Here is a 27,150-nt window from a genome sequence, read left to right on the forward strand (position 1 = left end):
CACAAATTTGGATAGGTCCTTTCATAAAATGAAATCACACCGTGGCCTGCAGCTGTGTTGTGCCGTTAGCTATCGTTCGGTTGTTTTCGTTAGCTACTCTCGTCGTTTTTTTTGGATAAACGTTCAAACACCGATGCATTCATCCGGGCACTGAATGCTCTTTTAACTATTGTTCACACTGAGGGAGGAATATCGTCTAGACGACTCGATTTAAATTTACTATAAATATTCAAACGCAATCAATCATCGGGATTCCAGTGATAATATTGATTTTTATCAAAATTCCGCAATAGCATTCGCAGACTAATTTGTAATGGAGCAAAATAAAGAGAAGGCATAATCGACATCAGAACAAAGTAAAGAAGCGCCATATTATAATGTAAATTTGTAGATATGTGGAACGCTATCTCCAACTAATGGATGTCATTAGTTGGGCATCTCACTGTATAATATAAAATAACGTAGAAAAGTGGTGGATGAGAATTTTAGTGCTATGCAGTATGCTATACAAATAAGGTTTCATGATTCAGCACTTGGCTAGACGTTGTAATAAAGTTTATCAATTATCATTCTATCAACTACTGTTCTTTTGTCTTATAATTCTGTTTCTACAGCTGGCTATCATTATTAACACGACCACGACACGTTTTTGTCTACAAAGATAGTGAAACCATTTTCGAGTTTTAAGTCGCAAATTGAAAACTTGTAGGCTCATTCTTTTTTTGGAAATGTTAAACTCTTTTGGATCAATATTGCGTAAACAATTTACTTATATTATGTTATTATTCATTGTTTTCTCCCTATATTCCTCCAAGTTTTAGGTACAATGTGTGCTATATGGGCATTGTGAACTGGCAATGTTATACCGTCTACCAAAGCCGGGTTTAATTGGAGAGTTCGAAATGAAACAGTCGTCATAAATTTACATCTTTGGCTCTCCGCAATCAGTCAAAAATGTCAAAAATACCCGTGACGGCGGCGCCAGGTGACCTAAGTCCGGTTAAACCAATTTATCGTTTTTACCTCCGTGTCAGTAACGATCGTTTCATCGCCCAATAAGTGAAACTGCGAACACGTACTGTACGTGCCAACTAAAGTGCTTACCTGTTGAGCAGTCTGGTGAATTTTATGCCATAAATTATGATTAACAACTTCATTACCTTTTTTGGTGCTCGTATACAGTGTGCCTGAAGCAAACCCATCAGACGATCAGAGTTTTATCATGCATTCCTTTCATACCTGATGATGCACCAGAGACCGAGTCCAGAAGCAATTTCATGCGAATTCCTTCCACATTTCAGTGCAATCTAAACTTTCGGCAATTGTAAGTAAATCTTTTTTTGGTGATTATGAATGTCGAGTTGACACTATTCGGTTGGTTTCATTGCAAGTAATCATTATTTTTCTATTCTTTCTCGTGATTTCATGACACGCTTCTAACAGATGCTTTTGTTTTATTTTTCGAAAACCGTATTACCATATTTCCTGAACCCGTTTGCGCTGTAATTAAATTACACGCAACTCACTGATTTTACGATGCAGTTTGTCGGCATGTTTTCGCACACCCGGTTGTAAGCGATCGTGTGCCCGTAAAATTTATGGCAGTTTGATGTTTTTACACTCATTCATGATCCTCAGCTCCAATTTAATTTAATGTTCAGAAGCTGAAAGAAGTGCTGCATGTTTTTGGATGATTTATTGTATACTTGAATTCAAACCAGCTAGCGGAAAACTGCACTTGCTGAGTAAGTTACCATTAACGAGTAAACAGTTAACTAATTTCTCTGAAACAACTTTCGTTCATATCAGCATCAATAATCTTACTAATTGACAATAAAAATTGATGTTGTCTATGTCTTTGCCCATACCCTCACGTACAATTTACTGCAATTTATGCTGCTAACAAGATAAAATGATTGAATTTCATTCTCTGTTTTTTTCTGCGTAGGATTTCCAGAGTTAATATTGCTTTCAATTTACAATCATCTGCGAAATCCAAAAATCAGGTTTCAGTTGAATTGCTTATTTACATATTTAAACGATGCGTGCAAGTTGTCCGTTCCAAAAAAGAAAATAATCTAAATTCGCCAAGTTATGCTGGTGAGACTGAGAATGTCGCGAAACAAGTCGGATTAAGATTGCACTGCATTATCACAACCTCTATAATTATTGCTCATTAAATTATATTTATGACATAATACTGTCGAATAAAGATCTTTCCAGTTGAATGATGTGGATTTCATTTTATTCCATGTGGCGAAAGCCAATGTATTGCAATGCAACTGAAGCTGAGAAGTGCAATAACAGGAAAAGTTTTAACAAGTTAAAAGGGCAAAGAGAACAAAAAAAAAGAGACTGCTATGCGATTCATTTACAACACGTATTTTGACAGTGATGATGCTGGGAATACCCTCACGCAAACTGTGAGGTAGAGAAATCCATGGAATTTGTTAGGAATCAGTTCTCCTACGCTGTTCAGAGAAGTGTTCGAGGTAACACGCGGTTTTCATTGTATGTAAAGCCATTTACCGGTTGGTGCAGGTTTTGCCGTGAGAATTTTTGCGTATCTGCAAGGTAACACAGAACGCTCCTTTAATGGTGAATAAATATTACTAACGATAGAGAAAATTATCGTTCCAATGGTTGGGAGGAACCATTATCTCAACACTTTTTGAAATCATGCAATGTTTTATTTGCTTTCACAGGTAAAGGCTTGTGAATTACTGTAGCATTGAGCAAGTTGAAAGCATAGTTTTTCTTCTATGTCTAATTGCATTCCCAAGTAACAATTTTCTACTGATATAATATTAGCTATTCTTTTCAAACCGTAAGTTTCACAATGAGTTATTGAGCATCATATTTGAAAGTAGACATGTAATGTGCCACGTAAAAATCATTAAAATAAGTTTCATAACTTGCTCACTTTTAAAACTGTCAATAACTGAGCAACACTCAATGCAAAATTTAAAAATATGCAACTTAATTCCTGGATATGCTATAAACTATCTGGTGTTATTTGGTTAAATTCTAATCTCCACAGCCTCCAATTTTAATATATATCACCGTTCTCCAAAAAAACATAGTAAAAGGCATAAATTAACAAATTTCAGTTGATTGGTTATTACTTAGAACGTTTCCTTAATGTTGAATGGGCATAGAATATTTCATTTTTCGGTAAAGGTAGAAAAGATTCGACCAATGCCGGCTCATTTATGTATTATTGATATTTCAACTCGAATCAGCTGTTCAGGCCACTTTCCATCTATTCAAGAAAACTCCCAAACTATTAAAATATACCGGTCTTTAAAGAAATAAATTCCGCATATACTAGAGAAGCGTTTTAAGATGCCATCGATCATTTTTGTCAGATTTTGTTCCACAAAGAAAAACAAAAAAAAAAGTCAATATGTAACTGCTTTCGTTGTCACCCAAGCAGACTGCTACCGGCCGTGGTGGTCATCAAACTGTCATATGCACACTTCGTCTGCAAGAAGTAAAATATGTGCAAACGAACATAGCAAAACATAAATTCCAATCCTTTTCTGTCGTCAGTCGGTCTTTCGCCGATAACGAGCTCCTCATCAGAGGAGTGCCACTAAACTTCAGCATGAATCACTAAGGTGCGAAGGGACAGAACACAAGCTTAACCCTTCTAGTCCTATGTGTTGTGATTGCTGATGTTTAAATATATCTTCGAATAGTGCTTATAACAATATTTTCAAATCATAAACCAGTGCCATAGAGAACGATAAAAAATATATTAACATCATTTTTCCGACAAAACATTGATGCATTGTAGCATGCATTCATCATGATATCATAGACCTTTCAGGGTTAGCAGTCTGATCAGAGGACTAAAAAGGGGCTAAGGAAACTTAGAAGCAACCCGGTTGGTACACAATCACCATCTTTATCAGCGACGAAGATACCTAACAAGATGCAGTAAATCGGAAGCGTACGGTTCGAATAAAGATGTATGGTATTGGTACGCCACATATCGAAGAAATGTTTCATGTGAAATATTTCCACCGGAGAGCAACAAGTTCTTGAGAGGAAGCGGCACCGATAGAGAGAGGAATCGCATTAAAGAGATTATGATTTATTGGCGCGCGCGGAAATAACAGAGCACGTGCTCAGCGCTTTTTGCCGGCTCGGTGAGAGTTTGCTTCGAGAAGCATGAATTAAACGTCGCAACGACAGTCAGTGCGAACAATTTGATCACATATTTTACCGGTAGTAATAACTCAGATCAGTTTCAAAATAGTTTTTAGCACTAAAAACCGCTCTGGTGCTGCTAACTTCAATTAGAACAAAGTTATTCGTTTCACCAAATACCAGAATATGATGCATCTTTCCGGTAGCACATGACAATGCACTAAAAATGTATGAAACACGCTTACACAATAAATTACATTCAATGCCTAAATAAGGCTAAGCGCGAATAGATAGAAATACTTTTGTTCCTTTTTTCCGTTCTTATGGTACAGTGGTAAATAGACTACAAGTTTTGACACGAAGTATCGAATTAAATTAAAACGAAACTTTGATTACCTACTTCTTCGAAGCATTGAGAACACATCCTATTTGGTCAATGTTACTTGATGGCACTTGTTCGTGTTAGCACATATTGTGTAAACAAAATCTAAACAACTTCAAAGTAAATGTAATCCGTGTCAAAATCCTATCGATCTGCATATTGATACGTGCTAATTGGATATCGAATCAACAACTAGCTGTAGGTGCGTATACACAGTAGAGTAATGCCGGCTGAATGGAAAACGATTCGAGAAATTGCGGGAAAGAGCAGCAGTAGTAGCATCCTCATCTGCGCGACGCTCGACTTTGTGTTACTCCGCTTCTTTAGCTCCGGCTGGTTGCTGCCGAATACTTACTGCTTGATGTGCCGCAGAGTGTTTCCCCATGCTTCTTCATATCCATGTGGGGATGCTAGGTGGAGTGTGGTTACAGGAAAAGCAGTAGAGCAGCGATTTGTTTGTTTTGAACCGGCAGAGCGACGGCGAAAATCATCAGTTGCTGTCGTGGGATCAAGGAATAAAGACGTCGGTCGATTCTGTTGGGTTGTGTCGTTTGCTTTTTATTGAATGGGTTCTTTTGACTCATTCTCTCAGACCCGCTCTCTCTTACTCGCGTTGCTGTTGGGAAGCGATTTCTGGTCAACCCATGTCAACCGGCAACATCACCGGCCCGCGAAAGAATTGACGGACGGACATTCAGTGGTCCAAAGCTGTGTACCGCACCAGCAGTGTGCCAGTCCAGATTCTGCGGCCTTTGTCGACGGTTGGTTTTTAAGTTTTCTACCAAGGCCACGGATAAACAGTGCTTTAGTGGAACGGTCATTGCCTTAGTGGGGGGAAAATTCGACCGCTTTGCTTTTTATAATCGAGCATGCTTTTACAACGAAATCGATTCTACCGGTCGTAAAAGCCATTAGATCCGGCAAGAGCAGCAATTTGTAATTGATACTATAGAAATGTATAAATGATCGATTATAGAACTCTATTCAGCAATGTTGGATGAAACTTGTTTCGGGGTTCAAAGATTGCTGTATGGTGAGAGTACTTAATATCTAGACCGTGTGAGTTTTCTTGAAAATAAAAAGAAAAGAAACTGGTAGGTAACGGCAAGAAATGATTAACGATCAAGATGAAACAGTGAACGGAATCAATTAGGAAAATTTGCGCTCATAAATTATTAGACTGTGATAATGGAGTGTTTAGCGTGTAAACGATGTTTATTTATTCTGTGTTGATACGCGCGTTCATTGAATCATAATTACATAGGCCTGCATCGGAAGGATTGGCGGACGGTGTTATAGTCAACGAATTCAGTGTGAGGTGAATATCGTGTGAAGGCAAACTAAAGAGTGCGGAAAAAATAAATTTTGCATTTGGAGGGCTGTTCTGGGGCGGAACCGGAGGATACTGTGTCTTATGTTAATGCTTTCGTGAGTGCAACAGCCTTCAGTTTCCCGGGTCGGAATGAAGTAATAATGTCCGAAAATATGAGTGAGTTTAATTTATAAATTAACTGTTGCCTTACTGTTTACCAGATAAGATAATTGATATATCCGGAAGTGAAATAAGTACTTAGGGATGAAAAGTTTTAATGTTTCCGCATACGAGCGTAATTTTTACGATAAAGTTTGTTCCGCTAGCCTGCTCGCGGCATAGGTTTTCGGAGATACGCGGAGGTTAATTTCCATTGTTAAGAAAAAACAATTTACAGCAATTATTACTCGAACCTCTCGGAGCAAGAAAACCGTAGGGGTACTGGGGGTAAGCCCGGCCCCCTAAGGAAAATGATTCTTTAGCAGCACTTGTGGGAATATTGTTATTTTTCCTTCACAGAATCATTGCCCAGATTGTTTTCTACAAGATATGAAGGTTTTCAGTGCTTTCAAACTGTTATTTTACAAGGAATAGTGAAGTTTTGAAACTAAGATAAAAATGACGTTTAGCAATCAGTGCGGGTGAAACCGGCACCCCTTGGGGGTAACACCGGCACCTAAGTTTGTTCATGAATTAACTCGAATTAACTGAACCAATTTGAATTCGGAAACCGCCGAATGGGAAATCTTACATTTCTGTATGTTACTGTTGAATTTGGTTGTTGTCGGTTAGCTGGTTCTGGGCAGATTGCCGGAACAAGTTCCGGTGAACATTATATATAAACAAAGAAACAATTTGATACTCGGCAAGCCTATCATGTGGCACTTTAAATGATATTATTAACTAGTTTAATCGAAGCCAGGATCACATTGACCACACCGGAGCATATTCCAAATACCACCGGGAAAGCCGTCAGTTTTGTGACTTGATTCAGTACATTTGGCACCTCTAATAACTCTTGGAATCATTCATAAATCACAGAAGAGCTTGAGTGCATGGTTCTAAGTCGATTAATTAATTTATTTATTAGCGAGACATCGGTAATAGATGAGAAATATGTGTCAGTAACATCCAACTAGCCTCTGACCATGTCGGGCTTACCCCACTCACTGGGTGACGGTGCTACCCCGACAGCACACATTTTATTAAAAAAAATATTTCTTCAAATTTATCGCTTCAATTTACCTCAGATCGAATTCCTGCGATTGCTAACAATACAGGCAATAAATTGTAGAGCAACGAAAAATTATTTTAGTCTTTTCAAATGAATGAAAGCTTAAGTTCCACTCACGAAAAATTACATCCGTTTACGCATCAGCTGCAGTAGCGTATGTTTTGTCTATTATTTTGACGTTTGACGTTTCACGGTGGCTTCGATGTGTCTTAAAAAGTCTAAAATATTAAATACCAACACTTCACATATTCCAAAACACAGTTAATTAGCGTTTTATAGTAAAATCCTAGGGGTGACGGTCTTACCCTCAGTGCCGGGCTTACCCCCAGTACCCCTACTTTAGAAACATGTTATTGTATCGGCTGTTGTGGCAGCGATTGCGTTTACTGTCGAATCTCCAAATGCCAACTATAATTGGACTATATGAATATGGTCTAAATTTTACTTGTAATGAATCTTACTTAAAAGATATATTCAAAATTATAAAAGATGTATTTTTTTTTCTTTTTATTTTGGAAAAGATCTTAAGTTTCATGTGATTTAATGACAAAAAACAACAATATTCACACCGAGCTGGTGTCGATGGTTGTATGGTGGCTTAAATCCCTCATACCAACCAACTGAACTGGTCCAGATCCAGTCTAAGCCGACACCGGAAGATTTTTCGTTACGAAAAGTCTCTAGATTTGCGCCTTACGTCGCATGTGGAAGTGAAAACGTTGGCGCCGGTCCGTTAGTTTACGGGTCATAGGTTTGGCCCCTGCGTGGAGTCACCGCCTCGGAAGTAAGGCGACGATTTTTTGTATCGAAATGATTTTTTAAAATTTCTGTACACAAAGCTTTAAGGTTAAAAACATACTTTGTACCATAAATGATACAATATCTGTGTCCAATAAAGTTTAACAAAAAGTGTTTGATGTACCTTATTTCGATTGTTATTTTTTGTTGCTATATTAAGAGATTAAATATATTTTGTATCACTAATTTTATAAAACATATTATTGTGGATTTCGCAATATATTGAAACGGGATAAAATTGTGCCTATCGCATGATTTTTATCGTATCTTTATGACTCTCTGTGATTTTCATCTAAAATATCGTGCTTCGATCAACAACAAGTGTTTGTTGTTCGAAAACAAAATTATAGAACTTATGAACCGAATATCGTGGAATCGAAATTGGAATATTCTCACCAAATCAAACAAAATATGGGTAAAAGTATAGTCTCAACCGATTTTTAAAAAATGGGTAGATTTAGTGCAATTGAAAACAAATGTGCTAACTCTTACAATTTTTGAAACCTGGCCAAAATTATTTCCACTGCTATTTAGCAATGTTTTTGGTAATGGTTGAGTGAGAAGTGGAAATAAATTTAATTTCATTTAATCATTTAGAGCAGAAACTCTTTTTGGAGCATTTGGCAGGGACCCATCAAGTTTTTTATATTTTTTTTTCTTCCGCCGACTTGTACACCTGGTACACTTCATGGTTCATGCGTATTTTTATACACGATAAAAGTAATACGACAAATTGAAGTTGACCAACTTTTGACCGTAAAACCCTTTAATGCTACGATCCTACTGACACTAACAGCCTCTTCCAATCGGAATTAAAACAGTTTGTGTCAGCATCGTACTTCGTTTTTAAAATTAAACAAAACACGAGTAAACAGTAGCTTGGGGAAATCTTCAAACGTTGTCCTCGAAATCATAGTAAATAACCGTTCCTATGTTGTACACAACTTGCGTTAAATAGATGATGTTGTATAAAATTTGAAAAGCTCAAATTGATTGGAAGAACAATGAAGATTTTTTGCATCGTTGGGTGGATTGTATTTTTCGATACGTATCGATTACGTATCTAAGCTCTAACAGATGGGAAATTGTTTGCAATTTGAAAAATAATCCGCCACTGATGTGAAATCTCTACCTTCTAAGCTCAACGGGGGCTCTATGTTTGTTTATGGAATCAACGATTGAAACAAACAGAGAAGTAGTCGGATAGCAAACATTGTAGAGAGTCATCATATAGTTATTCAACATGAACTTTGCGTCCACAGCAATGAGAAGGATTCTAGTAAGTTAGGATGTGGTAGGACGATATGCAGAGTTTAGTTTACTAGAAACCGTGCATACGGAAGTTCGAACCAAGACTATGTATACATGAATATATGTATATCTTGGTGAATCAATGAGTGGAGTACGTGTTTCATTTGTCGCTCATGTCAAACCGAATTCGCAGCTTCATAATTCAGTTAGCTTCACCAGTGACATTGGTTTTTTACAGCTAGTTTGACATTCTCACTTGCAATCTCACATAGCGTTTCCAATCCTTTTACCACTCCAGTAATTGTCTGGCTGAAAATAGAGATCCACATGCGACTGTACCACAATGGTGTGAGAACAACCGTTGGTTGAAAAACTTTGGTCATTCGGTTTTATATGCGGTCTTCGAAGTTAAAAGTAATGCGAATTGTCGTGAAAATGATTTATGCAAATATAAGCGAAAGAGCAATAGTGTGGAAGTAATGCTGCTAATGCGGGGTCAACTGGAAGCGGGTGCAGATCGCTTGCGGTTTTTCCGTAGGACTACATTCTTAGTTTTTCAATGGAGTTTCTGAGTAATGCAGATATTTTTTTTTGTTAAAGCAATCTTTGAATATTTTGACGTAGGACTACGCCTCTCAGGAAGTTCGGTTACATACTCAGCTTCATAGGGATGTAAAATGAAAATCTAAATGCCAATAAATCGGTTTATTTTTGTAAGGGAATTAGGATTACTTTGTCTATTGATGTGAACTTTTGTAATAATAAATCGGTTAGTTTTCGATGGATTTCCTTCTTGCAGCAATAGATTGGAAAATCTTCTACCAAATGCAGAAAATTGTAATTTTATTATTCGAACTATTGTACTATTGAAAATTGTCAAGCCTTGTCAAAACGCAAAATTCGACCTCTGGGTGGTCGATTGGATTCCCAAGCACGGTCGACAAAATTATAGACCTAGTAATTCGGAATGTACTATTTGGCCTATATAAGAGCTTGTTTCAGCCGAAACTGCTCATATTAGTTCTAGACAGCGACTGGAACAATTCTTACTAAACAGCAGCTGTGGCAGCAGATAGCATCAGTAGCAGCAATGGTATCAGCAGCGATATTGGCAGCGCCCTCTGGTGCAGCGGCACTTCCTCTAGTAAAAGCTGCCTTTGTGCAGTAGCGAGCAGCACCAATAGTAAGTACATTAGTCGGCGCTTCCTCTAATGAAAAGTTGCCGTTTTATGACAACACACAAACGTTTTGGAATGTTGGCATTCAAAATATATGGGCCGTCAAATTTTTAGGGTAAAACAGCTTTCAACGATGTTATCAACATTAAATCCGATATGAAATTAAACAACAACTGTCTTTATAAGGACAACAAACAAATTATTCAAGATTTAATATATTCTCGTTAGGCGCTAGAATAAAAAGTCAGCGTTATTTTAACCTACATGCACTCAGACTGTTGAAACTTGTTTGCGGTGTATAGTGTTTGTTTCATTCCTGTTCAGTGATGTATGTGCTAACTGAAATTCGATAGCACCTCAACTCCTGTTTTGCACAAAATTTTAAATATATTCAATACAAGTAATTTAACAAACAACCTTATGTAGTTCTACGTCAACCTTGCGGTCGTGACTTTGCATACAACCCTTGTGATTTTTTTTCTGGCCACCTTGGCTGGATAACAAATGATTGTCACTTGAAATGAGTGTGAAATGTTTGTGGACTACCCAACAAACAGTTTTGTTGATTTACAACCTATGAAGTAAAATTCAACTGAACTAGAGCTTAATAAGCTGTTACAAAACGAAATTGTTTTTAATTTCATTGCAACTGCTCTCATTGGGATAGACGGGTTCTTCCTGAATTCCATACTAACGAATAGTTTCGAACTGTCGTTAAATAAAATGAATCCCTGTTCGAGAAAGACAATAGGACAATTTTTTATTTCCGCTGCTGCCGACAGCTTCATTGCCGACCCTTTTGAAACCGCTGTTGTGGTAGCAACCCTTTTTGAATTTAAATACTGGCTTTGGAAAGAGGTATAGGTAGCGTTACTTAATTGCTTCAAAATTTGCCTCATTGAGATTCAATTTGCGCCGCTACGTAACTTTCTCTCGCGCTCTCTCTCTCTCTTTGATTTGTTAGTGTCGAACTTTGGTGTGAGGCCATACCCTTGACTACAAAAGTGGTTTACATATGGATAATATATAATTAAAAATTAAAATGAACAAATGCACTTAATCAGCTGCTGGTATTCAAGGCGATATTAATAACTTAAACTTGTTCACAGAAAATGGCTGGAAATAACAAAAGAGTACGCTTATTTGTTAACGTTTATGCGTGGGATATCCAATCAGCAACATATATGAAATTTGGTTGTTATGTAGGTAGCAATGTTTAAGTGGAAATAATTGGAAATTTTTGACATTTTCAATGTCTGCTGTCAAGAATCGCTTCAGTTCTCTATATGGTGTCATTAATGTTTCGCGATTGTTGTTCGAAATGAGTATGCTTAAAAATGTGATGGCTCTTCTATTCTCGAGAGATTTTTCTGCGTAGCCGTATGGGAGTAAAGAGTTTTTTTCATATTAACTTGACCAACATTTTATGCAGGATTCAAAAAATGAAATTAATAAAAGAAAGAACTATTAATTACACATTCTGACTTTGCTCAGTCAAATAGCATATATAATGTGGCTCTCGGAATAATGACACATTTTTGAGTTATATTTGTATAATGAATAGAAAGATAGTGGTAAAAAATACGTTTATCCATTTTTGAATTTACATTTACTAAAAACAATAGATTTGAGCAACATCGCAAGAAACCTACGATACGGTATGGTTCCTTGGAATTGAGGAACTATGATTGTGTCAATCATGTCGTCACGACACGATTGCAAAACATTATATTTTGGATCGATTGCGCATCATCATGTATTTTGGTTTATTTATATTTTTTTTGTGATCTTTATCAAACAAATGTTTTCAAATCTATGCTTATCTTACTTTTGTTACCGTTGGGAATGTTTATGCATTTATGTTGTAATGACATTGTGTGCTCTACATACAGAAGTCCCATTCCCTATATATATTTATTTCTTTTTGTCAAGATTACATTGTAAGCTTACAAAACGCCTCTTGGCTAGAAATTTCGACATTGATCAAATTTTTGCCTATTTGGGTAAAGGAGAGCCGTTCTTGACACATTTGGTATGTTGTTTAGAATTCAATTTAGAAATAATGAATCGAATTTTCATCATAAACATTTCCGGCCTCATTGGATTCACGGTCAGATGAGGGATCCAAACTTTCAGATTCTATTGACACGAAAATGGCCGAATATTGCCCTAAATTTACATGCTTTATCTTTACGTTAGGACCAACCTCAAAAAGGAATCAACTCAAAGGCCACAGTCTTTTTATTATTAAATGTCTACATTTAAGCTTCGGCTGACCCATATATAAGAAGGTTCATAATTGCAAACTACCCCTTTTTGACTGAATTGTTGAACTAGGCTTAGCCGATACGATATTATTAATAAATTTCCTCTTCAATTTTTACCAGAGACAGACAGTTCGATATTGGAAATGAAGGCAGTAAAAAGTGAGACGGTGCCTATTTACATATTTTAAAGCTGGAATGGATTTTTCGGCCTTGGAATAGCCTTAGCTTCTGTAACAAAGAAGTGTACACCTTTCACTAGAACGGTTGAACGATTTTATTTGTGTTTTACCAGCACCCACTTTCTTTATCATGTTGACCTGAGAGAAATACCTACTTGAGTGTCTCAAATTTATTAGTATAATTTAATTTGAATACGTAAATCTGACGATTATGATAAGTTGATACATATACTACACACAGCTTGGTACAACACTCGTTTACGTTTACGAATACGCATCATTCTGCCCAGTTGAAAAAAATATTTTTACACTGTGCATAACGGAAAATGTCAGACTCAAGCTAATGACAATTTATGATAAATTTTAATTAACTTTGAAAGACTGAATTAGAGAGGCTTTGATTATTTTGCAAAGGCAAGTATGGTGATTCCGGTGGCCTTCTAAGTACCTCCATGAAGGTACAGCAAAGCAAGCTGAAATAGTGTCTTGGAGGTTAAGCCTTTTAATTAGATGAGCCGGAGATGATTATATGGAGTATTGAAAGTAATTTTGCGTTAGATAGTAAAATCTTTCAAATTGGTAAATATTTAAATTTGATATTTACAACAAATTATAATCATGTAACTTCCATTTTAAGATCTATTGATCTATTGAAGTTGACAAGAAATTTTACGTCACTGGTTGGGATTAGCCGTTCGATGTGTAGCTTCAATGTGTTTTCTGGGATGGATGAAAGGATTGTTAGATTTGATATTAAAATATCGCGGGTTTCCCATCTCTAGAAAACCATGTTATTATTTTATTGCTACACGGTTCGTATTGGAGCTATAAGCTGTCATTTTTTGAATATTCCACGTGCAGAGTATATGCAACGATAAAATAACTTGTCCCTCACACACGCAACTTTTTAGGTATCAAAATGCAATAGTCTGTAATATGGACCATATGTACAAAAACAACAAGGGCAATTTGATTTTGCATATTATTCCTGTCAGTATTTGAACTTTCGTGACCTGTCGGAGGCGAAATTTCATTTTAACTGAGCTAATAAAAGCACAAGTTACCTGAGACAACACACCACGACGAAAACTCTTCGAATATTTACGTCCATGATCCCATGGCTTTGTTTGGTGAATAAATGCGAAAGAAATGTAACGAAAAATGCAAACATTAAAGCCATTTGTATTTTGTCGGGCTGACACATGGCCAGCCTGCACTGAGAATAATCTTCGTTTTTTGCATTTTATGCCAGACGGCCACGAAGCAGTTTGATGTTTTTTTTGTTTTGTAGTTTACGCGAAGGGTAAGTTCGGGGAAAACGTGTTTCAGGTTAACAAGTGATATTATATTATATTTGATCGGTTTGTTCGAAGAACTCATTTGAGAGCATTTTACCCATTCACACACAAAAAGAAAATCATTTGTTTCGGTATTCGCTTTTACCTGCTACTTACCGATTTCGAGTGTTATTTTGTTGCTTCGATGTCATCAGGTTTTAAATGCAATAAATTAGCAATTTGGACGAGAGTGTTATTGGATTGTTCCCAAGATCACGATGGTATTTGAACACTTGAGTGGACTAAATTTTGGCGATAGTTTGGAAGTTATAGATCATTGGAAGTTTGTAACATATAGATCTTTTAAAATTCTACTAATTAGACTTTGGATCATTACATCATTCGAAGTCAGAGAATGTCTATACTATAAACAAAAGGTGTACGTGTACCTTTTTAGCTACAACCCATGCGGACATGAACAACATAATTCCAATCTCAATAACTTACTTCGTTTAAATCAAATTGGATTACTGTTTGTAACTGTTTTTTTTTTTTCTAAATAGGCTTATATATTCGTTTATGTTATTCAGAATCGTAATTGCAAGAATATTGAGCTGTGTAGAGAAATGAAATCATGACACCTCCATACATTTGAATCCTAGTTTTAATACAATCCTAGTGATTTGATTTTTTTTTTTGAACCAAGATAATATTGTGAAGTTGAAATTCTGTTCTCCGAAAGTCTTGTAAAATAGATAATATGAAATATTTCGATACTGACTATATACCTAATTATTTCGATTATTCCAAATGTGTAGAATTAGGTGGGGGCCTAACGTGGTTGGTAACGCCTCCGCCAACCACGCTTGACGTCTGGGTTCGAATCTCAAGGTGTCGATGGTTGTGGGGTGGCGTGATCCACTCACAACCAATCCAACTGGTCTAGATTCAATCTTAGCCGACACCGGGAGATTTTCTGAGGCAAAAAATCTCCAGGATCACGCCTTCCATGAGGAAGTAAAGCCTTTGGCGCCGGTCCGTTAATCTACGGGTCGTAAGTTAGGGTCCTGGGTGGAGTCGTCTCCCCGGGCGTCGGTTATTGGCACTACAACAGTGGCGGAGATAGACCGACGGAAAATAAGCGAGAATAAAAAAAAAAATAAATGTGTAGAATTGATATAAATTATTTGGATGACTTTGCACTCGTTTCCAAATCAAAATGTCAGTAAACATTCCATTAAATTAAAACAAACGTGACTGAAAAGTAGTCTTTTCACATTGTATTCAACGTAAGCAATGTGCCGCTAGTTTGTTTAAGCAACTAAGTAATAAAAAGAAACACCCATTTGATATTACTCATTTTCGGCGAAATACTGAAGCGTATAAACACAGCCAGTCAAATTCGATAGATCTACTATTCTTTTCCAGGACTTTGGTCTCGGCCAAATGGTGCGATTAATCAAGGCACGTCCATTTTCCCCGGAAAATTAATACCACCTTGCACGCCCAAATCATCTTCTGCACCATCTTGTAATTTGTTGGGCCTGCTACCGAAATCCACGCGGTAAACCATTGCCACGATTGATTTCGATAAACCGAAATGGAGCAGCAGTGGAATGAAAATGACGAATGCGATGGACACAACGCGACGGTTGCCGGCTGTAGCGACTCCCGTGTCTGCTTATGATGCGCCTGCTGTGGAAAGATTAAATTAAATTTACACGCGGAGATGATTCAGCGTGTTTTCACTGCACGACATAAATACAGTCCCATTGCATCATTAGAGAAACGATTAATCAAATTGAGAACCGTTTGCATGATTGTTTTTATTTCGGAGGCGGTACGGAGATGATTTGGATTAGGTAATCAGGTAGAACATTTGCTGTGATGTAGAATAGATATTGAAATATTCAGTTGTTTATTGATAGCTTCTTTTACATGAATAGAATTTTGAAATTAAGATTGAATCTTGCCAAAATTACTAAGTAGAATATATATAGTAGATGGTCACATTCTCTGCAATTTTCCCTTATCAAATCCGAGAGCGAATTAGATGATGTGAGATAATTTATAAATGCATCCTCTTTTAGCTAGAACTCGAATTTCGTTTTAATAATTTTTATATTACTTCCTACAATCTTCTTAATTTTACAATTACGAAAAATTAAAGTTAAGTCCAATACTATTGTTGTTATTGTTAGGTTGTTTCGTAAATGGCTCATAGAACTAGTAAAAACGTACTCGTTTTATCCACTTCTAATTCAAAACAAATGAAAAAAAAAACTATTTGGTGGTGTCGTCTGCCCCGTCGGACGAGACTCTAATTAAATTTTGTGAACTGGGTCGGCAAACGCGAGCACGCCATGGAAGTGATCGCAATCGTCCGAAATAAGAAAAAAAAATGAATATTACGTACTGATTTAATTTATTTAGAAAACTACAAAAAGTTGTATTTGGTTCGACTCACTGATCCCTACGGGCGGCAAATAGCAGGCGCTTGAAGGTGGCGGTGACGGCGATGGCGGTGACGACGATGATGATTGCCACGATGGTGATGATGATGTCTGCGGCGGCGGTACTGAAAACAGCAGCAGCGACGGCGGTGCTGAGCCTTTAAAGTGGAGCACGTGGCTCTTTGTGCTTCCTTCACGAGGGGGCAGGTAATGCGGTCCGGGAGCCCCTTTGGTTGGTAGTTTTCGGATCCGGAATTCTAGGCGGTAGATAGGCTCTCTAACGGCACTGACTGCACTAAACCACTTTCACACGCGGACTGACTTGGCGCTGTTGTTAGCACTTGCAAATCTAACCAGAAAAGAAACTTCGTCTGGTATAACTTCTTGAAACTTCAACTTGACCAATTACCTTTATGGCTTCAAACGGTCTCCTCGATTTCACGTTGAGATCCTCCTTTTATAATCGTTGGAACCTTCTGGAACCTTGACCTGATCGGGTTCTCTCCAGTATGCGTTCCTCGCGTCCGTGTCCAGTCTCTCTGCATTAGCCGATCACGCTGCCTGCTGAACAGAGTCGATTTTTGGCGTCACCGGAGGTTGTTGTCTTGGTTTATTGTTGAGTAGAGTTGAAACAGTGAGTCGCCTAACATCCCTACTGCTTCGATTTTCGAAAACCTACTTACTCCTGATTGGCCGTCCGTAATAGTGAATGGTTTCATGCACATCGACTCTTTTTGCTCTGGTGTCTAAATCGACGTGATAACGACGCACTATTTCGGAGGCCCATTAGCAAATGTTATTTAAACGGGACGAGATTACTATTATTATTTATATAATCCAAATGATTTCTGACAAGATATTTACATTTAACCACATATATTAGAATAATAGCATAACAATACTGTCACCTAGGCATTGCTATACGGTGGAACCTTCTCTAAAGGTTACAGTGGCTAAGGGGAAGGATATCAAATCATTCATTTTATTCAAAGTTGGCATAAGTGCTGACCTAAAATCGAAGGCGCTGCAACTTGAACGTAGCCAAGAGGAATGCTGTTCCGCGAGTTTAGAGACAACAATAATGCTGCAAATTTTGGAAGCCTCTTCAATTATCAAATGCAGATCTTCAACCATTTCCAATCACCGATCAGACATCGACCAATTTCCCAGGACTCCATGACGAAAAAGTAATGTCGGAATAAACTGTTCACAAAACATCATCCTTTCTGTATTCTAACTATTGGGACGCAACGAGATTGGTAAGATGGAAGCCTTAAATCCCTTTTCCGCAGTTGTGTCATTGCAGCCAGAAGAGATACACATCTTCTACCAAAACGAACGTGGACTATAGACAAAAATCGACACTTTCTTCACGCAAAAGTTCAAGCTTACATCAACCGATGTGTCCTCTCAAAATGCACATTGAATGCTCTGGCTTTGTACAACAATCGTGTCAAAAGACTAACGCAACAGTTGCGTAATGAATACGTTGACAGAGATAGAAAGCAGAATATGTCAAATACATACAAAATCGTAGTGTTTCGGTAGACTTCACTTTTGAAGCGCTCCAAAAACCCCTGGTTACTTTCGCGAGTCGGTGCGTATCAAAGACTCGTGCATCCCTTATTACCGTCAGCAACTGAAACAGCCAAGAGCGCCTTGTTGCAACAAAATTTACTGACGCTGGTGCCAGTCACGTGGAACCGAATGCATATGAATAAAACCACAGTCGTTGTTAAATGCAAATGTTTTTAACGAATCCAATGTCTTATTAATTGTTATTGATTCGATGATGTTTTACAATGACCGGATTCATGATAGTGATTCGATCATTTCATATTTGCATTAACCTAGTCAATACCATGATCATCAGTATTGATCACTGCTTGCACTCCTGTAATGATAACAGCATCTTGAAAAATATTACCAATACCAGTACAAATCATCATGGCAATACTAGCACCGGTCAATACTTCAAAAGTGTTTTGATTTTGAGCCGTCCAATACATTGAACATTCGTTAGAGCACCAAATGCGTTACGAACAACACACATTAGTTGTACTGGTTTCGAAACAGTACAAAAGTTGCTCTGAATGCTCTGATGTGGTTACGCACAGTCCAACTTTCGTTTTGTTCCTTGCTGCCTAAGACTCTGAGCACGACGTTATCGTTCTAACGGAGAAATGGCTGGACGAAAACATTCTATTTTCCCAGCTTTTTGGAAGCTCATTTATCGAACGGATTGCAGTAGAGTTAACAGTCGAAAACCGCCTGGTGGTGGGGTCTGAATAGCCGTTCCCTCCAGACCAGTGCTGATAAAAGACATTTTCACCAGCAAAATTCTTCGAAAATTACAGCCAATCATTTTCAATTTTCACTTCCAATGATCGCAGCACTCTTTCAGATACACTAGATTTTTGTCCTAGTAACGTGCTGTTATACTCAGATGAAATAGATCGCGCGCATTGTTCACGGTTACGGAATAAAATTTGACGACAAATCCAACCAAATGATCTTCACTTCAAAGCAAAAAAGAAAAACAAACAGTCCACTCAACCAAAGTAAACCTCACCGAAACACTTTTTCACTGACACTGACCAATGCCTTGACAATCTTCGTTAACTGATAAACTGATTTTGTTGTCTTGCTTTCATCGCATGAAATATAATGAGGTGTTTTGACAGTTCACTTTCATGCAAAAAGCGGGAAAGGAGAACTCTGAAAGGATTGAAAAAAAAATAACGTTTATGGATGCTTTTTTTTCGTTTTCACTCAAGAGTGTCAACAAATATCAACCCTGTCCAGACACTCTTGCTGCATCGATCCAGCTCCGATAAGCAACACGTTCGAGCAACTGTGGGAGAATATCAAACGAGATAATTCATCTGTATGTGTTGGAGTGCTGTATTCGTCACCTAAGCGGCGAAATGATGTCGAAGCTATTCAAAAACAGTCTGACTCTATTGGCTTATCACACTTAAATGAGCCGTTGAGAGCAAAAGTGGTACATGTGCCATTTTTGCACTTTTTAGGTATTTTGCATAAATTGATGCAGAACGTAGTAATGTACTAGTATGTCCAAGAAAAACCGAGATCTGACAACCTAAACCAAAGTTATAGCCAAAACAATTTTTGATAAATAATATAATCACCAATTCGTTGAGAGCAAAAGTGGTACATGTCCAGTCTGTGCATGTTAGATGAATTGTAAGTCGAGGATCTTAGGATATAAAACAATCATGTCTTCAGCAAAGTTGGTCAAGTGATTGAGTACTTTCAGATGAAGATCTGTCTGCTTTGGAAATTTCTCACTACTTGGCGCTAGTGTTTCACCTATTTCAGTATCAAATCGTATGCTGTTACCAAATACATATACACTAGCGCCACGAAGAGACAGAATTCCTTAACAAACAGATCATCATTCAATAGTACTCAATCACTTGGACAACTCTGCTGAAGACATGAATGTTCTATGTCTTCAGATTAGAGAGCTATAATGCATCATTCATGCTCACACTGGACATGTACCACTTTTACTCTCAACGTTTTCTGGTTGTCATTATTTTTCCCATAGAACAAAAGTGGTACATGTTTTTCCATTGAAGTTTGTGTAAGTTTCTCAACCAGAACTCGTTATGTTTTCATGTACCGTCTTTTGAAGCCTTTCCAGCAATGATTTAGTGCAGTTATGTTAAAAAAATTGTTGAAAATAATTTACTATTTGAGTGTTTTCGTTTATCGCGTCTCCTGAAAAATTTACCTAATGGCACATGTACCACTTTTGCTCTCAACGGCTCAAATCCACACGACATTTGGGACATTCTTTATTTGGGGATTACAACCATCGAGAACTGAGTACCATCGGATGGGAGTAGACTTGTCGTTGAACCTGGAAGAACACGTGGACTGTTGCCAGAAGTGCTCTGTACGACGCATTCGGTCTCCATGGTTTGACACAGACAAATATAATCGAGAAGTCTCGCTCCAAAACTTTTGACCAAGTACTTGCGAAGTGCCGGCTCACTTCAAAACTGCTCTGTGATAGAGGCTGACGAAGCTTTGGTGTATAATGACCAGGATCATCCTTCTCTGAATGTTATACTTCGCAGGATAGCTTTGATTGTGGAGTACTCCGAGTCACAGGAGAGCACGTTTTGAGCACGATACAGAAGTTGAAGCACTCTACTTGTCCAGGACCAGATGGGATCCCGTCATCAATGTTGAAAATCTCTCCTTGCAACACGGATTGTTTCCTGCACGATGAGAAACATTATTGCACACTGATTTATAAATAAGGGACAAATGTGACTTTGCTAACTATCTAGGAATGACATTATCATGTGTTTGTTCTAAAGTTTTCGAGATGGTAGTTAAAACAGTGCTGTTTGAAACATGTAAAAATTATATTTCGTATGACCAGTATGGATTTTACCTCAAGAGATCTGTCGCAACCAATCTGTTTCAGTTCTCTACGTTGTGTGGCCGCGAGATTGTAAGTAGATTCTGTGTTCATAGACTTCAAGGCGGCGTTCGATCGTGTTAACAATGACACCCTTCATCGAAAGGTTGATAAACTGAGGATTTCTGCCGTGCTTATTTTGTATTTGTATTTGTATTAATTCATCTAACCTAGGTTGACATGAATGATAAAAATGAACGTTTCATAAAAGTCTACAGTTAGCAAGTTGTTGTCTTAACTTATATGACGGTACACCAAAATCGAATAGGTCTTCAACTTTAAGGAACGTGCGAATGCAGGAGGCAAGCGGTTCGTTGTATCCAAACATAGTGCGATGAAAACTAGGTTGTAGTAATCCAGTAGATCGGAGGCTGCGTTGCGAAGCACGAAAGTTTAGCAGCGACAAAATTTTCGGGGAGTCGATTTCACCATTAATAATTTTAGCTATAAAAAGTGCTTGTTCAATTTTCCTGCGTCGTTCAAGAGTGTCGAGTCCAAGTAGACGACAGCGATCCGGATACGGAGGCAAGTTAATTGGGTCACGCCAAGGTAGATTCCTCAATGCAAAACGAATGAACCTTTTCTGCACACGTTCGATACGAATGGTCCATACTAGCTGATTGGGGCACCAGATCATGCTTGCGTTTTCAAGTAGAGGTCGTACCAACGAACAATATGAAGCTTTTAAACAGTAAGGGTCGTTGAAATCACGAGCAATTTTAGAGATGAATCCAAGTTGACGTGATGCTTAAGCAATGATGTTCGACCGATGCAAATTAAAAGAGAGTTTCGAATCCAATAAAACTCCAAGGTCGTTGATCTGATCTACTCTCACAAGTTCCTGATCATCGATATGATAGTCAAAGACAATTGGATTCAACTTGCGATGAAAAGTTATAACGCGGCATTTGGAGACACTCAGAAACAACCAGTTTCTACGGCACCAGCATACAAATATGTCCAAAAGCTTCTGCAAACGACGACAGTCCTCAACAGTACAAATTTCGAGGAATAATTTCAGGTCTTCAGCATATACCAGTTTTACACCAACACCTAACAGCAAGGTCACGTCATTAAAAAACAATGCAAAAAGTAGAGGGCCCATATTGCTACCCTGTGGGACACCTGAGTTATTCGTAAATTGAGATGAACAGCAATTTTCAAGTTTTACGCGCAATACTCTATTTCGTAGATAGGAGCTCAACCATGCAATAAACTTCTGAGAGGCACCGAGTCGCGAAATTTTCTCCAGCAGTATATAATGGTCAATTTTGTCAAACGCAGCTTTCAGGTCCGTGTATATTGCATCAACTTGAGCTTTTTGTTCTATGTTGGAGATGCATGTCGATGTAAAATCGAGAATATTGGTGTTAACGGACCGCTCCGGCATAAAACCGTGCTGGTCAGTAGAGATATAGTTCTTTACACGGGATAAAACAAACGTACTCACGATTATTTCGAAAAGTTTAGAGGCAGCCGAAAGGCTTGTTATACCTCGATAGTTCCTCACGTTCCGACGATCTCCACTTTTGAATACTTTTGAAGGATTGTTTCCAAATTTCAGGAAATTGGCCTTGTTCGAAAGATTTGTTGAAAATTTTCTCTTCGAATTGACGAAATTCCAAAAGTTGCGAGGTTTCAGGCGAAGATCAGTTTGAACCCGCATAATATAGCGCTGGCATTCATTCGACGGTATTCATCACTCGAAAGTTTGAGATGGTTTTGATCATACCTGACTGACAGAGTTGTATGTGTTGCTATTGGGTCACATTCTGAGCCATTTACTACTTATTTTGAAGTGCCGCTAGGGAACAATCTGAGTCCACTTTTTTCTCACTCTTCATCAACGACGTAAATGCTATATTTTCACACGGTACACGGCTCTTCTTTACGGACGATGTGAAAATGTGATTTTGGATAGCCGGTTTACATTCGGGACCCATTACGAGGAAGTCATCTCAAGAGCCAACAGGCAGCTGCGATTTGGATTGACCGTATAGAAACTGTACAGTAAAGATCCTTGCGTTTGGCACTAAGCCATCTTCCTTGGCACAATGCTACGAACCTGCCTCCCTTATGAGCAGTGCTGCATGCTATTGGGATTGAGAAGTTGGAAAGGATTCGCCTGCTATTCTCGTGAAACTGAGCGGAAAGGAATCTGCGAAGACGTCAGCTTCTAAACATAGGAACAAGGTAAAATCGGCACGGCCATTATGAGGCGATCAGCTTCATGTCAAGCCGATCAGTCAAAACTATCAGGATTATAACAAATCTTGATATTTTGTTACGAACTTTTTGTATCAACTGATGTTCTAAACTTGGTCTCGTTAATAGTTAAAATATCAAAAATAACTTGCTGATTATTACAAATTATAGCAATTTTTGTAAGGCAGAAAAAGATCAGAATTAGTTACAATACATTTTGTTAATTTAATAATAAATTTTGTTATGAATAAGCTTTAAAAAATATTCCAGTTGGTCTCGAGGTACGATGCTGGTCTAATAAGCCAGTCCTCGCTACAACGCGACGCAACCCATATTGAGATTGGGTGACTTGAGCGCTAAGCGTGTATATTTATTTTTAAAAGACACAATTATTAACTACAATTTTGCTGAAGACGTCATACAAACCAAACAAACCGTTCTGGTTTAAAAATGTTTGATTTCAATAATACCTGTATTACTTGCACTCTTTCCAAAAATTAGTCGTGATTCAAAAAAATAATACCATTAGCACAAAATGAAATGTTTAGCCTATTGGAACATCTGTGCAGAGTTTCAGTTAAATTTAAAAATGAATTTAAAATGAAAATAAATATTATAAATGTGGCATTTTTTATGAAATTGCTATTAATTTTTCTTGACCACAGGCTACGATCTGTTGATTTCTTAAAACCGAAAAGCAAAGTGGTCAACGTAGAACCCCGGTTTACGCCAGGTTTTTTGCTTCAAACGTGATTCGCTGAATTTCACTACACGAATGTGTGCAAGTATTTGAAAGATATATTAATCTACTATATAAAAATGGAATTCCGTAACGTTTGATCTTATTGATATTGTTGCCTCAGTCTCTGAGGTGTGCAGTAATCATCATCATTTTTAATCGTTCTAAATCAAAAATAATAAGGTAGGACATGTAGGTTTTATACATGAAAATGTTCGCTGATGTTTAGGAAAGACATTTGAGAAAAATAATAGGTATCTAATTACTAAAACTTGAGATATTATTCACAAAACTACGTAAAACATGCAAAATTATGACTTTCTGTGATAAATTTGCCTCTAAATGAAAAAAACTCAAAGCGATGACATATGATTCTGTTTGCACTAAAATGTTTGTTAATGTTCAGGAAAGACATTTGAGAAAAAATAATTAGTATCTGATTACTAAAACTTGAGATATTATTCACAAAACTACGTAAAACATGCAAAATTATGACTTTTTATAATTAAAGCGTCTCCAAATAAAAATTCAAAGCGATGACATGTAATTCTTTTTTCATTTAAATGTTCGTTGATGTTTAAGAAAGACATTTGAGAAAAAATAATAGGTATCTAGATACTAAAACTTGATATATTATTAACGAACCTACATAAAACATGCAAAATTATGACTTTTTGTGCTGAATTTGCCTCTAAATCAAAATTCAAAGCGATGACATGTGATTCTTTTTTCACTAAAATGTTTGTTAATGTTGTTAATGTTCGAGAAAGACATTTGGGGAAAAATAATTAGTATCTGATCACTAAAACTTGAGATATGAATCACAAAACTACGTAAAACATGCAAAATTATGACTTTTTATAATCAATTCGTCTCCATATCAAAATTCAAAGCGATGACATGTGATTCTTTTTTCATCAAAATGTTCGTTGATGTTTAAGAAAGACATTTGAGAAAAAATAACAGGTATCTCATAACTAAAAATCGAGATATTATTCACAAAATTACGTGAAACATGCAAAATCATGACTTTTATGCTGAATTTGCCTCTAAAACAAAACTTGAAGCAGTGATCTGTGATTTTTACTATAATAAAATGTACGTTGTGTTTAAGAAAAATATTTGAGGGAAAAATAATAGGTATCTGATTATTTGAAATTTAAATATTTTTCAAAAAACCACATGAAAAATGCAAAACCATAATTTTTCAGGCTCAATTTGTCTCTAAATCGGAATCCAAAGTGATGACACGTGATTTTTTTTCAATAAAATGTTCGTTGATATTCAGGAATGACATTCGAGAAGAAATAATAGATAACTGAAAATAGAGATATTATTCACAAAACTAAGTAAAACATGCAATATCATGAATATTTAGGCTCAATTTGTCTCTAAATCCAATTTCAAAGCTATTAAATATGATTTTTTCCATTAAAATGTTTGTTTATGTTTAGGAAAGACTTTTGAGTAAAAATAACAGATTTATGATAACTGAAAGTTGAGATATTATTCACAACACTACGTTAAACAAGCAAAATCGTGAATATTTGAGCTCAATTTGCCTCTAAATCGAAATTCAAAGCTATGATATGTAATTGTTCTTTATTGAAATGTTTGTTAATGTTCAGGAAAGACATTTGAGGAAAAATAATAGGTATCTTATTGCTGAAAGTTGAGATATTACTTTAAAAACTACGTATGTTTGAAGATGATTTTCAGCATACAGAAAAACACATTAAAATACTCTTTTTGAAATTTATTTATATTATACATATAATACATGCAAAATTTTGACTTTTTGAGCATGAGCTCAATTCGCCTGTAAATTTTTTTTTTTTCAATAAAATGTTCGTTGTTCCTTCAACATCAGCAAATATTTTCTTGCAGAAGAATTTATGTTTTAATTTGGTGCGAATCGAGCCGAAAAAAAAATACATTTCTGATGTTTTAGTAGTTTTGTGAATAGTAACACATTACGGGATTCGAAATACAAGGAAACATCTTTTCCTTTTTGCCAACCGATGAGGGTACATCTGACGATCCCGTCGAAGGGTGTTCCTATGCCTTGCCAGAGGGATCTAGGAAGAGGAGAATGCTCAACTCTCCTAATCTTTCTCGTAAAGGTCGTAAGATAACCCCTAGCGGAATGACCAATAAGACAACACAAAAAGGAAGCGGTGAAGAAAAACCGAAGCAAGTACCCCCCGGTTTTAATTTCAAATCAAACCAGGAGTACCCACCGCTTCCTGGGGCACCAAAAACCCCTCGGGCACCCATTTCTCGATCAGAAGACATAAAAGAAACAGGGTTCATAAAATTCTCTGATATTGTGGACTGGATATTTAAAACATTCAACATACCAGATCCCCTTCAAAACATTCTTCTTGCCCTTCTCCCAACAGTGAAAACCTTTTTGAAGCAACTCACAGCAACTTGGCCCCTCATTTCAGCTATCGTATCTTTCGATGACTAATTCGTTGAAAGAGGTTAGGAATTTTGTCACTGTGTTACAGTGGAACTGCAGAAGTATCATCCCCAAATTTGATTTATTTTCACATTTGATAAACACATACAATTGTGATGCGTTCGCGCTTTGTGAAACTTTTCTCAATTCAAATGACCAACTTAATTTCCACGATTTTAACATCATTCGTCGAGATCGAGACTCACACGGTGGAGGGGTACTTTTAGGGATCAAAAAGTGCTATTCTTTTTTCAGAATTGACCTCCCCTCGATCTCGAATATTGAAGTTGTTGCCATTCAAACGAATATGAATGGAAAAGACCTTTGCCTTGTTTCGTTATATATTCCCCCATCCGCGCGGATTGAACAGAAGCAACTCCTTGATATAGCAGAATTGCTTCCCGCACCTTTTTTGATTTTGGGAGATTTTAACTCTCACTGTTCGCTATGGGGGTCGCTGTACGACGACAACCGATCTTCTTTAATCTGTAACTTGATCGACGACTTCAATATGACAGTTTTGAATACTGGGGAAGCGACACGCGTACCTAATCCTCCGGCACGTGAAAGCGTGCTTGACCTATCCCTCTGCTCGACATCACTAGCGTTAGATTGCCAGTGGAAAGTAATCAACGATCCCCACGGTAGTGATCATCTTCCAATCGTTATATCAATTGCTAATGGTTCAACTCCCCCGAACCCAATCAATATTTCCTACGACCTTACACGTAATATTGATTGGAAGCGTTATGAGTCTATTATAGCGGAATCTATCGAGACTCACGAGGAACTTCCTC

At 37.2% G+C, this 27,150-nt stretch overlaps 1 protein-coding gene across 1 annotated transcript in view; it reads left to right on the top strand.

Moving 5' to 3' along the window:
• The first annotated feature begins 5,045 nt into the window (after positions 1–5,045).
• The window catches only part of LOC129729971 (cardioacceleratory peptide receptor-like), an 80,080-nt gene continuing 57,975 nt past the window's right edge, over positions 5,046–27,150 (top strand). The window contains exon 1 of the mRNA XM_055688904.1: positions 5,046–6,026. The gene's annotated coding sequence lies outside the window, so the exon portion shown is untranslated. The remainder of the gene's footprint in view (positions 6,027–27,150) is intronic.

The sequence above is a fragment of the Wyeomyia smithii genome, chromosome 3 (assembly GCF_029784165.1).
Source record: "Wyeomyia smithii strain HCP4-BCI-WySm-NY-G18 chromosome 3, ASM2978416v1, whole genome shotgun sequence".
In the NCBI taxonomy this organism is placed as follows: Eukaryota; Metazoa; Arthropoda; class Insecta; order Diptera; family Culicidae; genus Wyeomyia; species Wyeomyia smithii.